Raw genomic sequence first — 9,451 nt, forward strand, 5'->3', positions numbered from 1 at the left:
CTCAGGAACTGTGGTCGGTGCTTTCCAATTCATAACTTCTTGTACCTTACTTGGATCGACTGAAACTCCATTCTCTGACAGAATGTGACCAAGGAAAGGAACTTCCTTCAACCAGAATTCGCATTTGCTAAACTTAGCATACAATTGATGATCTCTAAGTCTGGTCAAGACAGTTCTCAGATGCTCTTCATGATCTTTCTCGTTCTCGGAGTACACCAGAATGTCATCGATGAACACTACCACAAACTTATCCAATTCTGGCATGAAAACTGTATTCATCAAAAACATAAAGTATGCGGGAGCATTTGTCAAGCCAAAAGACATGACAAGATACTCATACAATCCGTATCTGGTGGAAAATGCAGTTTTTGGTATATCCTATGGCCTAATCTTGATCTGATGATAACCGGATCTCAAATCTATTTTTTAGAACACCTTGGCCTTAGATAGTTGGTCAAACAGAACATCAATATGCGGCAAGGGATATTTATTCTTGATGGTCACAGCATTGAGTGGCCTGTAATCTACGCACATTCTCAACGTGCCCTCTTTCTTTTTCTTCACAAACAAAGCGGGACATCCCCATTCAGACTTGCTTGGCCGAATAAACCTCTTTTTTGACAAATCTTCTAATTGCTTCTTTAGCTCAGCTAACTCATCTGGAGGCATCCGATAGGGTCTCCTTGAAATCGGAGCCGTTCCGGGGACTAACTCAATTCCAAACTCAATCTCCCTATCTGGCGGAAGACCAGGTAGCTCATCCAGGAATACATCCAGAAATTCACACACTACCGGAATCTGATGAATAGGAACGACTACCGTAGCACATGTAACACTTATAAGGTCTGTTCTCCGAGGCAATGGTACTTGGAAAGTACCCTCACCCAGGGGATCCTTAAGGGTAAGTACACGACTTCCAGTATCTATGACTGCTCCCCAATCCTTCATCCAATTCATCCCTATAATGACATCCAAGACTAACCCAGGCATAACTATTAAGTTCACTCGGAACTTCCTGCTACCTAATTCAAGGGTTGCCCCTCGAACCATCCGGTTGGTCAAAACATCAGCCCCTGCTGAACTTATACGGTACCCATAACCCAATTCTGTGCATAGTTGTCCATGTTTCTATGCAAATGCTTGACTCATAAAAAAATGCGATGATCTAGAATCAAATAGAACAACTGCAGGGTTCTCGTTGACAGAAAACTTACCAGCAGTGACGGGCTCTCCCTCTGGGATTTCATCCACTGTTGTACTGTGCACTCTAGCATTATAAGTCTGCTGCTTCTTCTTGGGCGGGTACGGACAAAACTTCGAGAAATGACCGGGTTGATCACAGTTATAGCAGGGTCCTCTTACTGTCCCGGCAGATCCCACAGCTCCCTTGGAATTGCCTTGTACCGTAGTTGCGGCTGCTTTGTTGGGTTGTACTGCCATCTTGTACGGCTTTTGAGGTCCACGGAAATTCTGACTTCTTGGCTGAGGTGGCCTGAATCTAGCGCCAGGTGCCGATGGGCGATAAGGAGGACGACCTCCCATAGGTGCTCTAGCTTGAGACGGCCCTCCTTCAAAGGCTCTCTTGCGTGTCTTGGCTGCGGTGCTGGCGTTGTTATTCTTCTCCTGCTTCAGACAGTCGCTGATGAAGTCATTGAATCTGACGCGGTTGTTGGTACCGACATGCTTCATCATTTTTGGATTGAGACCCCTCTTAAAACTGGCTATCCTTTTAGCATCTGTGTCAACCATGTCGGGAGCATAGCGACACAAGTTGTTGAAAGCATGCAGGTATTGCGTCACGGTCTTGGTGCCCTGGTTTAATGCCAGAAACTCTCCCAACTTCATCTCGGTCAGCCCTGGTGGAATATAGACTCCACGGAAGGCCTCAGCAAACTCTCTCCAAGAAATTTGAGCATTTGGAGGAAAGGTGGTGCGATGGTGCTTCCACCACATTCCCGCCGGTCCCTGCAATTGAAGTGCAGCATACTCCATTTTCAGAACCTCAGTCATCCTCAACACACGGAATTTATCTTCCATCGTGTTGATCCATTCCTCAGCATCGAGTGGCTCTGTGGCTTCCTTGAATACGGGTGGCCTGGTGTCCATGAAATCTTTGAAGCTGCTATACTGGTTTACTCCCATGCCACCACCTTGATTGTTACCACGTTGAACGTTGTTGGCGATGGTGCGCAGCAAATCCTCCATGTTCTTCTGGGATTGTTCCGTGTTGCGCTGACTCCCAAGCAGCTGTGCGAGAAACATCTCGGGGGTAAATGGGGGAGGAGGTGGCAAATGTGGTTCATGGGGAGGTTCATTGTTGTTTCCATGGTTTCCACCACCACCACCACCACCGGTCCCCGCACCGTTGGCACCGGGCTCAGCGGCCTCATATGTGGTTCGGCGAGTGTTTGTCATCTGCATATTTCAGCAACAAGTAACGATTGAGTGAAGCTGTAATAATTGCGAGTGAAGGAAAAATTATGCCGTACTGAATTTACTGGAGAGAATAAATTCATGCAATAAAACAGAGGCACAACAATCGCGTCCCAATTAAAACAACAGCACTTAATCAAATTACTTCAACGACAAACATCGCGTCCATACAATCACATTGCCAGCATACATACACTGGACTTTTTTTATGCGTTCAGATATCGCATTCGAGAATCAAGTTCCAACTACATACCAAGTCTCATACGTTCGAAACAACATACGATGGATTACATGCCAACAAAAGAAAGGTCATCGCGACAGGACCTAGATACTAGCGCAAAGCAACTAGCCTACTCCTCAGGGCCATCGTCGGGATCGGAGACGTCACCATCGCCTCCAGGTGAAACTATAGGCTCGTTCTGGTTGTCGTCGTCGATGTCCATGCCAGCGGCGTTCGGTGGAGCATATGGGCCAACCCCATTGTAGAGCGCGTGAAACTCCTCGTGCAGGTTGCCGTTGTATTCCTCTAGCTCATCGACTCTCTGCAACAGAAGGTTTCTTGCGTTCCAGGCTTCATTCCTTTCCTGAACCAACTGTCCAATCATGCGGTCTGCATTGTTGTTGGCTTGAGTCAACGTATGCACTCGCTGCATAGCTCTATCACCTCTCTCAACCGCCTGATCTCGTTGTAAGTTCATATCAGCCAACTGCTCCTGCAAGCTAGCTATAGCACGTGCCTGTCTCTTCTTCTGTTTCTTCCCTTTGAGCTTATCCTCACTACGCAAGCCAGTCAAAGTCCAGTAGGTACTCTCGAGACCTTCATATGCTTTGATGGCGGCGAACATAGCACTCATCGCCGGGTTGTCGCTAGCCTGTCCTTCAGCTGGACCTCTGACCAATGCACTTCCTTGAGGCTGAACCCAAATGGCGTCGCGAGGATCATCCCTAGGAAAAGTACCAGCTAGAGCTGCAGCAAGCTCACTGGGAAATCTGCTCATAATGTCCCTGATGACACAGAAGGCTGCTCCCTCTGCACCCTCAGCTGGAGTGCGACCCTCAAACTCTAAATGCCAACCATCCCAATCTGGAGCATCACCGAGAGCAGGAACCATGATCTCCACCACTGCAAGTCCATCATCTGCTAACTGGTTCTCATTCCAAGAGTACACCAGCTCTTGACCCTCTAGGTACCCCACATCATGGAGCACTCTCCAAAGCAAAGTTGGCATGTCAAACTCGCTCAAGAAGGTGTCCGTGGTGCGGTGCTCCCTCAGGGCCAACGGACGTCGAGGTGCTCTTCCTCCGGTGGACTTACGGGCGGTCTGCTTCGTGCGGGCCATCTGTAGCAAAAGTTCTTTTATTACTTCAGGGAAACATATTTTTGTTGATACATCTTTTATCAAAATGAGATAATCAATTTATAAGGGGAGGTATGCATGAGATGAATGAGATGCACAAGTAACATGATGTATGTACGTGTCGTACGTTCTCACAAACTTAGGAAATAAATAATTTCTAACGACTAATTCGGTGGCATACACGGTCTCTCAATACGTAGCTAATACGTTCTACACGATAGCGTTGTTATGTACCTGCAGAAAATTCATTTCAGCCCAATTCCCAATGAATGCATAAAAGCAGTAAAGTTTTATCTACACACTCTACATGAATCCCCAGATACGTGTACAACGATAGTAACTACCCGAACCATCATCCTATTGGCGGCATCGCCTCCATAGACGGAAGACCCATACATGAGATACCTTTGTAAAACATGTGTAGAACATGTAATCACTCCAGCATCAAATAAGCATTCACCCTAGATCGGCGGTGTATCCGATCATGCTCTCACAACTCACACTTACCGAGGCGTAGAGGTAAATGATCCATTCATTACCACTCAAACAAGTGGCACTCATACAATAGCACGCCGTATGAGCGACGAAAGAGAAATATGATGCAAGAACCCCAGTCAGTAATTAATTAAGCCACCTAAAGTCCTTAACTGGGCATAAAGGATATGATCACTGGCACACTTTATAGTTTTAAAATCACGTTTTCCAAATGCCTTTTGTTTTAAATACACTTGTGAACAGTAACACGCTAAACCATGCTCTGATACCAGCTGTAACAGAACCGACCAATTATACGAAATTAAGTAAGAAAATTATCCACCAGAGCAGACGATTGAGCAAACTTAAGCCCGTATAACCCGGTAGTCCGTGAAATCACGAAGGATTTCAAACCAACTCGTGTCCCAGCCATGATCGTAATAAGTTTAGCGGTCACCATCACATATTACATAAAAGTTCGCAATCTCAGATATATCAGAGTTTCAACATAGTTATTACAAACCAGTTCGAAATAAAAGTAGCGGAAGTCATTTGTTCAAACCACACACACACTCACGCGGAGTTTAAATATAGTGCCAGCGAATGATCATCTCCAACAAAAGCATCAGATGAGACGTAAGGAATGACCATGCCCATGGTCCTAAGCATCACCCATCGCAGGATACAGGCAGTTGATACAGTAGCCGTAATACATCTGCCCATCTGCAACAAGTGGGAATAAAACCCTGAGTACGAGAAGGTACTCAGCCAGACTTACCCGACATAACCGAAAATAATTGACACCAAGGATTATGAAGGGCTTTATAGTAGGGTAGCTGACTCATTTGCAGAAAGAAGCATTTTTAGCATTTCAAGAACCTTTCTAAAAGCATTATTGCCAAGTTAATTATTATTAACCTGTCAACTAGATTTTCACCTATACTAGAGTAAACATGTGATTAAGTAGATAATGATAACCAATGATCATTAAACAACTTCCATACTGTCATATTCACTATAACTGTCCAAGTGTTCCATAACATTTACTACGATGAAGTAACTCAAGTCAAGTGCTCACTATCCAGGAGCGATGGCGATTCGAATCGATTCCTAACCAGCTGGTGATTTATTCCTTACACAAATCTCACTCACCCGCTAAAGTGAGATATTGATCACCGAGTCAACTTTCCAGGTATCTCGAGTTTGCTAGGAACCACATGTACCCGGGGGCCGACCGACTGCACTTTGGCCTTATCATCCCGCCCCCGTGTCCTACCACACCTGCTTCGACACAGTGCGCTGCGGGCAATTTACTCGGCCCGAAAAATCTCCCAGCTTCGCGGTCGGAAGGTACTTTATCCGGCCAGCTAAATGTAAGGCATGCGTTCAACATGACTCGAGGCCCAACAACGGCCGGTCCTTAATCGACACAGACGGAAAACACTACAGTCCAAAACACTGTAAGTCTCCGTCCGGTCTCAACTTCATTTAACACTTAGTTATACCATGACTTCATAGTCATCCAAGCAGATCCAGGTAACCACCTATAGCTCGCAGGTGACAGGAAATCACCCGACTTCTACCGGTCTAAGCCAGCTAAGCATTGACTCGACTGCGGATACCAGGGTAACAAGGATATAGTATAACAAAGGTAAGCAAGGTATAATGCAGCAACAGTTGCAAACAACTCCTGAACGTAATGCATCAATTTAAAGTAAAGCATTTAATTAAATCATTGCAAACCGGGAGAAAAATGCTCCGGGGCTTGCCTCTCTCGAAGGAGCTCGGGCGGTGATCGGGGCACTCCGGAAGTTCCTCAACGTCCTCCTCGTCAGCTTCTGGCACTTCCTGCAGCTGCACCTCGAGCTGCTCCTTGGGCTCCTCGGGTATGACGACTGGGTTCTCGGTTTGCGATCCTGTATGATGCAATGCGCGTAAGTGATTATGCAAACGGTGCATCGAAGGAGATGAATGCGATGGATATGTTTAATGCAAGGTAGTCAACATCATCCAAGAAACTATACTACAAGCACATGTCATTTACTGCATTCTCTTCTACTACTAATATGTTAAGTTAACATATCTTATGAAATGCTTCAAAGATACACCAAAGCTTTACTAATTTCTTAATCACACTTAAAGCAACACTTGCTTAAACCCTAATTAATAATAGGTTTGAATAGCAACATATATTTATGATGCTCCTAAAAATCTGAGAAAATTACAGTAGAATAATACTACCCTAAACAGACTACCATAAAAATTTCATGGCATTTGGATAAGTAAACTATCCTACACAAAAATGACAAGCTATAGCATAAAAATGAGCATGAAATTACTTTGTACTATGAAAAGTGTCAACCAATAGATTTAGTATTTTTCCTAAGTTCTAAACAGTCAATAATAACTGTACAAAAATTACCACATGCATGTTTTATACAAATTTTGCTCTCTAGCAAAAATAACAAAATTCAGCCATTAAAGGTACTTGAACTACACCTCAAAATTTTCCCACAGCACATGCATGAAACATATTTTTCCTAGGAAGTACATTACATAATAAGATTAACAAACTTGGAATCATATTTTTCTGAAGCCTATAGATTTTTCTACATATTTTTCAAGTTATCAGCAATATTCATGATTAAATAAAATCCTACAGAAAAGTATCCCAAAAATGACATGCAATAATTTTCCCAAGTAGATCTGGTGATAAGGAACCTAGCAAATTTTGTTTCAACAAATTTGGAGCAAGTTTGATCACCCAAACATTTTTCAAACCATTTCAGATTTCAATTAACAAATAATAAATGGAAATCAAATCTTTAAACAATTCTGGGCCGGCCCGTGGAAATGAACTGGCCCACGGCCACAATCGGCCTGCTCAGTCCGAGCGAAGGGGCGAGCGGCGGCCTGGCTCGGGGCTCGGCCCAAGCCAGCCTGGCCCAGCTCGGCCGGGCAAAGGCCACGCCACTGCGGCTGGGCCCTGCTGGTCAGCGACCGAGAGCAGGGGAGGCGCTCCGCCGGCCGGTGCTCACCGGCGGCAAGCCCTCCCGGTGGCACGGGTGGTGCCAGCGTGTACGCCATGCCGAGCCGCAACGGCTAGGATGGTGGAGGTGGTCCGGCGGCGTGACGAGCCACCTGGCCGCGGCAGTGCGCTCGCCGGAGAGGAAGGAGGCAGCCGCGCTTGGTTCTTACCTCGACGACGGCGGCTGCAAGCGAACGCAAGCGAAGCAGGGAGGCTAGGCGGAGCTGCTGGCGGCGTGAATCGGGGAATGGAGGCGTGGGAGGGGTATGCTGCTGTCGAGGCAGCGGCGGCGGCGGTGGCGAGCTCGTGGTGCGCGCGGGCGTGAGCTGCTGCTGTTGCTCTGCGGCTGAGAGAGCGGGAGGAGGAATGAGGAGGAGGCAGCGCTGCGGGGCAGAAGAAGGCGCGCGCGTGGAGGTGGAGTCAGGCCGTGGCTGCCGCGCGGCGGGCGTTGCCAGCGCAGGGCGGCCACGCGGCGAGCGCGCCCTGACGCGGTCGGGACACGACGCGGCGCGCCAGCGGGCGAGCGTGCGCGGAGGCAGGTCAGCGCGCTGGGCTGGGCCGGGGCGAGGCGAGCTGGCGCGGCGCGGGGCTTCACTGGGCCGGCTTCGGCCGTGGGCCGAGAAACGAGGCGGCGGCCCAGGAAAAAGGAAATGAAGATTTTCAATTTATATTTTCAAGATATTTTTAAATGCCAACTTTCAAACATTATTTTGAGCAAGAAAATGACCTCTTTTGAAAATGTACCAAAAATGAAAGTTGCTTAGAATTTAATTCCCTACAACTTTGCTTTTATGACCAAAGTCCAATTCTATCTAGATTTTAAATTATAGAATCAAAGTTAAATTTTTAACTCAAAACCCTAATTTTGGGAAATTACTTTGGAAGCAAAATTTTGAATTAATTTGAATACAAACCTTGCTCCAAAAATTGTGCTAAACAATTCTAGATGATTTACAAGCATAACCAACAGTTTCTACTCAACTAGCAAGCAAGAATCAGAGCAAAACAACTCTAATAAGTGTATGCATCATTTACTTTTCACAAACATGTTTCGTATGTTTCGAAGTAATGTTTCAGTTGTTATATGCAAGATTACGCATGTATGATTAGGATGCTTGATGATGCACGATATGTATGATTAGCAATGCCTAAATGCAGGCATAACACCGGGGTGTTACAGTTTCTATTGTGGGCGCGTCCTTCTTCAACAGACGCAGCGGCAGGGGATCGGGCTCGGCTTGCCAAATCCCGGCCGGTGGCGGGCAGTGGTGGCGAGGCCACTGCGGCGACACGACTAGGCCATTGTGGCGGCGCGGCAGTAGGCCGCACCCGCGAGGGGCCTCAGCTCGCGCTGCGACGGCCGTGGCCTCCTGGCCACGCGAGCCTGTGGCACGGCGGAGAGCAGACCAGTGGCGACCCAGGGTGTTCCGGCGTTGGTGGCGAACAAGAACGAAGAGCAACGCACGCGTGGGGAGATGGGGAAGGCGAGGGAGCAGGCAGTTAGGGTGGAGGAGGCATGGAGGAGCGAGCCCTCTGTGGTGCACTGGCTGCGGGCGGTAGCGGCGTTAGTTGGCCCCTGATACCACCTAGCTCGGCAAGCTTGCGCCGTGCGTGGAGGATGATGCGGCGGACACGACATCGGTTCTGGTTTGGCGCTGCAGCTGAGAAGATACTCCAGATCAAGAAAGCCGAAGGAAAGGCGGAATCCAAGTGCCTGGCTGGTGTGGGTATTGCATGGCTGCGTTAGACCATTGTGGACGGGCTGAGGGACAGTGTGCTCGCCTTCTCAAAGAAGGTTCCAGGCACCACAGCCAAGGACATCATGGACATGGTCCTGGTCACCCGGTAGTCCAGTACTTCGACACCATGAAGGAGATTGGGCCCTCCTCCAAGTCCTCTTCAGTGTTCATCCCCCATGGTCCTAGAGCTGTCGAGGATATAGCAGGACAAATAAGAGATGGCCTCCTGCATGCTAATCTATAGTGAGAGGATCCTCAGAAAAAAAAGGATTGATTTTGATTCGTAAAGCAGTACCGAGGGCATCGGTCCTATGGTGCTATAAAATTGCTAATATAAAGCAAAACTTGCTTGGTTTGTAAAAGCATAGTAGGTTTTACTGTACTTGCGAGTGAGCCTGGGGTATCAAATCTGTCTGCTA

The sequence above is a fragment of the Miscanthus floridulus genome, chromosome 16 (genome assembly GCF_019320115.1).
Source record: "Miscanthus floridulus cultivar M001 chromosome 16, ASM1932011v1, whole genome shotgun sequence".
NCBI classification, from domain to species: Eukaryota; Viridiplantae; Streptophyta; class Magnoliopsida; order Poales; family Poaceae; genus Miscanthus; species Miscanthus floridulus.